The following is a 9,188-nucleotide window of genomic DNA, read 5'->3' as shown; positions in this document are numbered from 1 at the left end:
CACATTCTGGACTAAAACTATGTCGGTTTTAGACAAAGGGTGAGAACTTATTTTGTAAGTACATTTGTGCTGCACAAGGCGTGGTTGAGGGCAATGCTTTACTGTTTGGGGGTTTGTCTTTTTACATATGGTTTTGTTCCTTAACACCATTGACTAACCAACTCTCCACCAGCACCAAGGTACTTTCGTGATCCCCAAGCTAGTGCTTGCGTTGCATGGATTTGAACTTGCCATTCCAGAGGCTAATAATACATGGCTTTTCCACCTTCCAGCCTTCAGCACAACGTGTTCTTAAGAATGTGACTCTGGCATCACCACATTCTACTCTTTTTTAAATGTATCTTCAATCTCTTGCCACACTACTTCTCTTTTTTAGCATTTCTTTCTTTATGTATTCAGCTAACATCAAGCTCTTTCACCATTTAGTACAGCATCTGGTAACCAATGCTTCTATAATTAATACTTGCCTTACTTTGGTCCACTGTCACATAGTAGCAGATATTCTTAAAATTGTCTATAGTGCATCCTTTTTAGGTCTCGCCTACGAAGCGCGCATGCGTGCACCTTTGGCGATTCCCTTGCAGGAGCGAGCTTTGTCAACATATGTTTGCTCGCTCCCGCAAGGGAATCGCTGTGTGTGTTCTCTCGCACTCACCCCACCCCTCCCACTTGTTAGCCCAGAGCAGAGTGACGAAGCAGCTCCATTCGCGGCCACGCTTGTTTAGACTGATTGTCCTCGTTTAGGGGTTTGGCTTTTTTTCGGGGGTTTTTTTTGGTTTTTTTTCTGTAGTTTTGTTTTTGATTCAATTTCCACTTAGTTTGAGATTTTTCTTTTTTAAGGACATTGAGGATGTTTTCATTCCTGAGATGAGACACTTCTATTCTACAGGTAGTAGAGCTTTGTAGCTCTCCATTCATCTCCTGTAGTAGTTAGAGTAGTGACTCTGTCCTCTTTTTTTTAGTTTTTATTAAGGGATTTGAGTTTTATTCTGAGATGGAACACTTCTGTTCTTCAGGTAGCACTCTGTTGATCTCCAATTAACGCCTGCAGTAGTTAGTGTAGTGGCTCAGTCATAGCACAAGCGTAAACGGTTGTGTTTGAATTGGAGACAGGCAGGCGCGCCCGTTTTGCCGGCCAGTTACTATGCAGTCTTCCTCATTAGAGGCGTTGAAAGAGTTTGAATAGTTAGTTGCTGCACCTCTCACTCATTCCAGCACCCTATTTCTTCAGGAGGATGGTAGCCGTATGCATTTTTACGTGCCACCGGTGCCCTGGAAGCGGCTGCTGTCCCCACTCATCGAGCACAGGGGAGGGTTATTGTGCCGGCTGCGACAGCCGAGGGCACTGCTCCTGGCACCACCCGGGTAAGGCTTCAAGGCCAGGCATGGCGTCTACATCTCTGCTCACTTCGTGGCAGAGTGTGTGCGGGCCGGAGAACTTCTAGACCCTGACGCCTTCCGCTTGGTCCCGAGGTGCTCACCACACAACTAAGCTGCTCTCATGAACTAGTCCCGGGTCACTCCAATGGCCGCAGCTCCTTCACCCATGCCGAAGACTTGGCCATCCTCATGACCCTTCGTGACCATGCTCCTGTCGGTGCCGCTGTCACGGGCACAGTGGTCTGGAAGGAGATGAGCCGTGTGCAGCTCACCAGACACACCTCACAGGCCATGAAGAGCTGCTATCTCAAGAGACTTCGAGGCCACAAGATCGAATACCAACTGCGGGCCCACACTGTAATTCCCACCCTGGTGTACCCGCACTGTAGCCTATGCCGTGACACCCGAGGACTTAACGCTACTGCCGGAGACCAAGAAGAAGAGGAGGATAGTGTTGAAGGGGAGGCAAGCGGGGAAAGAGACATTCAAGAGGACAGCAGCACACTTGCAGAGAACAACCCAGACGGGCCATTGGGACAAGATGGGCTTGCTACACAGGGTGACAGCACAGGGGCCATTCAGGATGTTTTTGCTCCTCCTTTGAGCAGTACAAAGGTTTCATCTACTGAGGGTGCCCTAGTTCTTGATGCAAGTAAACAATCTGCTGGACTGGAGATTAGCGATGTTGCAGAAAACGCCGACCTACATACCGCCCCTGCTCCCATAAGCAACCATAATGATAAATGTATTGTTGACAGTGACCTAGGGAGACAGGTTGCCACTGGAGGTTCTCTGGAGGATCGCAAAATGGAGCATAGGGTGATTCGGTCTAGTGATAATGCCAGGTAACTCGCCAGAGGTTGACGTGGCTAAAGGCATTTATTCGACATCTCTTGACTTCCCTGAAGCCAACCCTCCAAGTGTCATAAAACTCGATAACTTGGAACTTTTAAAAGCTGCCCAGTGTAGCCTTGAATCGCACAGTCTTATATCCCAGCAAGCAGGGTACGAGATTGACTTGTCAGCTGAAGCCAAAGATGACTGTAGAAGTATTGACCTACATGAGAAATGTAACGACGTATCTGCTGCAGCAGCCACTAGTTGTTCTCACAAGAAGGATGTGGTGATGTGTATCAAAGGCTCATCTGGAGAGCTACCTCCAAAAGAGTAGGGTTCAGGGGGAAAGAACAGTGTTCAACGTCTCAATACTCCTTGCAAAGAGCAGAGTGAGGAGATCAGGGCGAAGTTCCCCCTAAAAGGACGTCTGCTAGAAGGGCACCATGCACAGATTACCAAGCCTCCACTGGATGAGACCCAGTGGAAGAGCGAGAAGAGCAGAGTAGTGACAAATCGCCACAGCACGAGATGGATCACAGAGAACAAAATGCAAGGAATAGTATCAAGAGATCTCGAGATGAGGCTACGCATAAAGATCAGGATGCAGGTAAGATTCTCATTAGGAGAGAAACCCATCTAAGGTACAGGATTCTGGCAACTGAACCAATCACCCCTAGATTGAGGCTGTACAAACAGGAGCATAATTCAAGGGCATTGGTAAATTTTTCTAAATTGAGTATCGACTGACAGAAACAGAGAATCATTGAAATGAAATGCGGAACAGCGTATCTTGAAGAAGAAGCGCTTATTTCCAATAAGTACTCCACCCACAACACAAAGCGTCCTCCCAGTCAGATGATCGAACGGCAACTGACTGATGCCATTCAAACCCCTTCCAGTGGACACTCCATGTGTGAGCCACATTCAAATTAATACAACAATGCACATCTAAAGCATTGCACGCTGGACGTGCGATGTATAAGCATTAAACATAGCATTAGACATTATACCAACATTACAACCATGCCTGGGATTCTGGATGTGAACATTCGCAAAGTAATGAAAAGAGCCATCACAAGCTGCCTCGAGGTGAACTCTTGGCCTCTAGATTGGGACGCAAATAGTTCCACAATGTATCTGTATGAAACTTAGCATAAAGTATAAAATGTAGATAGGGTGTTAGGCTGCCTTTGGATGAGACGTCGTGTATAGACCCAAACAACTTCAAAGCATGTCAGGGCATGCCTCCTGTAAGGAAAATGCAAGAGTTAAATGGAGGTAACAGTAATAGGATCTTCCAGGCTGAGAGCCATGATATAGGCAGTTATGCAGGCAAGCGGTACTAGCGATCTTAGAATGAGCCCTGTAGGGAACCGTGCCAAGCCACCATATGTTGAGACCCCACATAAAGAGCTGCATGTAGAGAATGTCGCCAAGCTTTATTTTGCTGATACCCCATGTAAAAGAATGCAGGAGATGGTAACACAGGATCCTGGATTTGAGATCCCATGTGAAGAGTAGAGTCTAGGAAGTGATACCCACACTGTGACACTACATAAAAACTCATTGAGTCAAACCTATATAAAAATGCAAACGATATCGTATGTGAAATAATAAAATCTGTATACTTTTTTACTAAAATCCTTGGTTATCAGCCTAGTTGATTTATCCTTGCCAAATTTTAATGTACCCATTGTAATACTATTACAACCACTTCTGTCTATGGAAAACTGGGGAGTAAGCCACATGTTTTATTGGCACCTGGTCAAACCCAACAACCTACCCGGAAGTGCTAATCATATTATTACATCCTTCAAAAGTTACAACTCTTAATTGCTTCATACAGGATCCCCACTAGTTGTATCGGATTGTAGTTGCATATTTATGTCTAGGTGAATCCACTTGATACACGCCAGTTATCTTCAACTGGTACTTTCCTTAGATGGCAGCTTTCTCCAGACAAAACTATAATGTGTTAATTTGTTGTTTACATTTCTAAAACGAGTAGAGCAAGGAGGAGGATTATACATGGCGATGGAGCGGATTCTACAAACAGAGCTCAGGGATGTCATTTAGGCATTGCCAGGGGTCGCCTGGTTTTCCCTTGCCAATCCTGCCCCGCCCTTCCCACCCCATGTCTCCTAAATAACAAAGGCAGTGGCAAGACTAGAAGCAACATTTTTCTGTTGCTACACTCTAACCGGGAAACATACATTTTTTAGAATGTGCATCGCACTTATGAATGTTTTTGTTTACCATAGTAAATATATTCTGAAGTGAGTGTGATGCACACACTGGTGAATTTAAATGTTATCCTGCAGGGGACATAATAAACACCCTCGTTTTGGGGCTCTGCCTGCTTTAAATGCAGTGCTAGACCTCTCTCTCTCGTGATGACAGGAGTAGAAAAGCAAATCCAGGGAGACATCTCTGAGTGTGCGGCCTCCCTGCGAAAATGGATGTGGCCGGCATGGAGAGAGGATGATAATAGGCCCTGCTGTTTGTTGTCAAAGGTTTGCAATGCAGTGAGTACCTCTGACTGATTTGTTTGCTCCAGACCAAAGTGCCTTCTGATGAATATATGTGTTTCATTTCCTGTACTGAAATAACTCTTGCAGGGCAGGAAGAACATTCCTTGTTTGGAGCCCTGGGTCTTGTTGATATCCGCTGCAACAAGCACTGGCAAAACCTATATGTTCATGTGTTTATAATGCAAGTGTTGAGCTGTTGGCGTTGCCAATAATTGTATATCAAGTATTTTTTTTTTTAAAGAAAAAAAAACGGAGGAAAAACAAACATTTCCCGTGTCGCAAATCTATACATGTAATTCGATGTTTCCATCTTCATAAATGGCATAGTACATTTTTCAAATACTATTTAGTGAAGAAATTCTGAACAGAATTTAAAAAGAATAAGGAAAATATAAAGAGAAAAACTTTTGAGGGCCTATTTTACTTCCCAGAGAATTAAGCAATTTTGTCCTCTGCAGTAGTCCAGGCACCTTCTGCCTCAGCAGATTTCCCTTCCTCCAGCACTATAAAAGTCTTTGTGATCCTTTTGATAGGCGCCTTGACACCTTCGGGTTTAGTTTGCGCGATACAAGTTGCATAATAAATAAATTTGTGTGCCAAACGTGTGCTTTCAAGCAATATGTGGAATGAAGGAGATAAAACCAAAACAACCCTTTAGCCTGCTCTTCATCCCTACCCCAGAAAAAATATCTATGTTGTGCTTTTACAGATTAGCTGGTAAGGGTGGGGAGCTACACTGCACAGATTGGGTCGGTATATGAGGGGAGAAGTAGCACACGAGGGAGACAGCTAGAAAACACATGTATTATCATTGAGTGCTGAATAAAAAAGAAAAAAATGTAGTTCCCTACAAATGAACAGGGGAAGGATATAAATAAGCCAATCAAAAGGGTTGCAAAGAGGGCATGATCCAGGGAAGGACAAACATAAGAAAAGGAAGGTAAGCCATTGAATAATAAGCAAACAAATGAGAGTGACGTAAAGTCAACTAATGATAAGCATCAGGCGACTGGAAGACCACTGTAAGTTCACAATACGTCATGCGCCGCCGACACCTTGCACTGTCTTGTAGGCAAGACCCAAAAATAAACAAGCATTGGTTAAGCCAATAGGTCTGGATTTGGCTGCTGCCCTTTTGGTTTTGCCGCTGCTTGTTTTATTTAGAAATGATTTTTGTAAATTCGTATTTCAAAAAACATTCACAAATTGCTGCCTGTGCCTGCACACACTTGTGCACGGAAAGGCTGCCATTTTGAAATGTTTTTACAAAACGCATTGAAGCGGACCACATGTGCCCACCTACAGGCGGGCGTGCTAAATGTTAATGTTGACTGAAACATAAAATGATATGAGAACATCATCAAAATCAATGTATATATATGATTTTCAAAAACAGAGATTGTGATGAACTTATGATTTATGAAAAGTACAATGAATCATGTTGAAACTAAGAAGAATTAAAAAGTATGAAAAATGATGGCATAATTAATTAATTTAACTTGAAAAACTGAACAGGTGTGGGATTACACCGTGAGAACAGTGCATGATTGGACTAACCTCGCAGGCTAGTCTTACCAATACTCCCACCTACAGGCGGGCGTATTAAAAAAAAAATTGTGATAGCATTTTACAAAAATAACTTCTTAAGAGAGCAAATGAAAAAACTACATTCAGTACAAAAAACGGTGGTCTGGGGAATAGATCCATTGGGTGCCTCACTGGTTTACAATCAATCAATCAATCAATCATTCAATCAATTATAGCATTTGTAAAGCGCACTACATACCCGTGAGGGTCTCAAGGTGCTGGGGGGAGGGCGCTGCTACTGTTCGAAGAGCCAGATCTTGAGAAGTCTTCTGAAGGTCAGAAGGTCTTTGGTCTGCTGTATGCAGATGGGGAGGGTTTTCCATGTCTTGGCGGCGAGGTGGGAGAATGATCTGCCACCGGCGGTCACTCTTCGGATGCGGGGGACGGTGGCAAGGGTGCGGTCTTCGGAGCGGAGCTGGTGGGTGGGGGTGTAGAGGCTAAGACGGCTGTTGAGATACGCTGGTCCGGTGTTGTGGAGTGCCTTGTGTGCGTGGGTGAGGAGTTTGAAGGTTATCCTCTTGTTGACAGGGAGCCAATGCAGGTCTCTCAGGTCAGGTGTGATGTGGCTGCGGCGAGGGGTGTTGAAGATCAGGCGTGTGGAGGCGTTCTGGATGCATTGGAGCCGTTTCAGGAGTTTGGCCGGGGCTCCTGCGTAGAGTGCGTTCCGTAGTCCAGTCTACTGCTGACGAGGCTGGGTCACCGTCCTTCTCATTTCTGTGGGGATCCACTTGAAGATCCTGCGAAGCATGTGGAGGGTGTTAAAGCAGGAGGAGGAGACAGCATTGACCTGCTTCGTCATGGAGAGGGTAGAGTCGAGGATGATCCCTAAGTTGCGTGCGTGGTCGGTGGATGTTGGAAGTGTTCCTAGTGCAGTCGGCCACCAGGAGTCGTCCCAGGCTGAGGGGGTGGGTCCGAGGATGAGGACCTCTGTCTTGTCCGAGTTCAGCTTCAGTCGGCTGTTCCTCATGCAGTCGGCGACGGCCTTCATTCCTTCGTGGAGGTTGGTTTTGGCGGTGTGGGGGTCCTCGGTGAGGGAGAGGATCAGCTGGGTGTCATCGGCGTAGGAGATGATTTTGAGGTTGTGCCGTCGTGGGACGTGGGCGAGCGGTGCCATGTAGACGTTACAGACACATGACAACATGAATTAGGACCTAGGATCAACATCTCTCCATGCCAGCCCTACCACTTGTCGTGGGCTAATATCGGGGAGCTATGATGTCACACCCTGTGATGTAATTCTAGTCTGCTTCCCTTGGTATTTTGATTCATAGATGTCCATGATGGAGCTGAGGGTCGGATATGTAAAAAAGGAGGACCCAGAAAGAAAAAAGATGGAAAATCATACAACGATTGAGGATGGTTGAAGAGAGTGGGCAAGTCATGAACTGAGATGAGAGAATGATTCAAAGCATGAGGGGTTCCTGGAGTCTCCCTCCCCCCAAAAAAATAAGAGTTAAAGTTCAAAAGGAATAGGAAGAAAAGGAGAAGCAGGAGGCGGAGACATAAGTGGAGACAGTAAAATCACAAAAAAGGAGATGCCATGTAGATTAGTGGTAAAAGCACAAAGGGTATGAGTTAGAGTAGAGCTGTGATAAATATGTCTCCCACCTCAATAAACTACATCAGAAACATACTATGTCATAAATAATTTGACAAAATTGAGAGGTAGTGTAAATGAAGATTTCATTAGGTCTGTTTCATCAACATTGATTTTGTCAGACAGTCCGTTGTTCTGGAAAGTATTGTTCAAGATTACGCTAAACCAGTTACTAGTAGGAGAGCTAGCTACTGGGAGCGTCTAATGGAATCTTAAAGGACCAGCCTACAAAGAAGGAGTAGTAAACAAGAGAAGATTTGCAAACACAAAACTGCAGCAGGGAGAGGGAGAGCTTGAGATGAGCTAAAGTTTTTAGTACGTGCAGGGTCGGACTGCCTACCGGGCAGTTTGGAATGCTGCTGAGCTAGGGGCTGATTTCGTTCATGGAGACCTGCGTGTGATAAACGAAATTCGTTTTGCTTTAATTATTTCGAAGCACACGCAGGTCTCCGTGAACAAAATCAGCCCCCACCGCAGTGAAATCAGCCACCAGCTTGGCAGCATTCCAAACTGCCGGCCCTGAGTCCGGCCCTGAGTACGTGGCAGAACTGATAAATATGGGAAGCATCATTCTGGGGACTGTGTGCTGGATAGTATCTCCCACATATTCTATGCTCCTTGAGTCCCAATATTGACTTGAACAGCTCTATTCTCAGAAACATAGCTTATTGTGTAAAACTTCAGAGGAACTATTTTGAACCTTAGTCAGATTAGCCTGCCCCAAAGAATTAACAAAGGAGATGGTTACCTCGCTATCCTTGGTTGATAATTTGAATTCAATAATTCCACCTCAACTGTGAAAAAATATCATTGGATGCTAGCGAACAGTCTAACTTGAGGCCAGTCTCTCTGCTACTGTTGGAAAATGCCCCCCTCTAAAGGGTCACTCCAAACATTTTGCCTCTTTCCTCCTATCTTGTTGAATTCTTTTTGTTGGCCATAGGACTCTGAGCACTTTACCACTGCTGACCTGTGCTAAAGTGCATGTGCTTCTCCCCTTAACATGTTAACATTGGTGTATACACAATTGGTATATTTAATGTACTTGTAAGTCCCTTGCAAGTGGTATACGAATACCATATACCCGGGGCCTGTAAATTAAATGCTACAAGTGGGCCTGCATCACTGCAGCACTGATTGTGCCACCACACAAGTAACCTTTCAAACCTATCTTAGGCCTGCCACTGCAAGGCTTGTATGTGCATTTCACTACCACTTCAACTTGGCATGCTTAAACTTCCCTTTTATTACACATA

The 9,188-nt window shown here is 44.9% G+C and overlaps 1 pseudogene; it reads left to right on the top strand.

The window, feature by feature from the left end:
* Positions 1-1,144: 1,144 nt before the first annotated feature.
* LOC144823065 (uncharacterized) lies at positions 1,145-2,964 on the top strand (annotated as a pseudogene).
* Positions 2,965-9,188: the final 6,224 nt, after the last annotated feature.

Source organism: Lissotriton helveticus, chromosome 3_1 (genome assembly GCF_964261635.1).
Source record: "Lissotriton helveticus chromosome 3_1, aLisHel1.1, whole genome shotgun sequence".
Taxonomy (NCBI): Eukaryota; Metazoa; Chordata; class Amphibia; order Caudata; family Salamandridae; genus Lissotriton; species Lissotriton helveticus.
The sequence above is the reverse complement of the archived record's forward strand: the minus strand, read 5'-3'. Positions and strand labels throughout refer to the sequence as shown.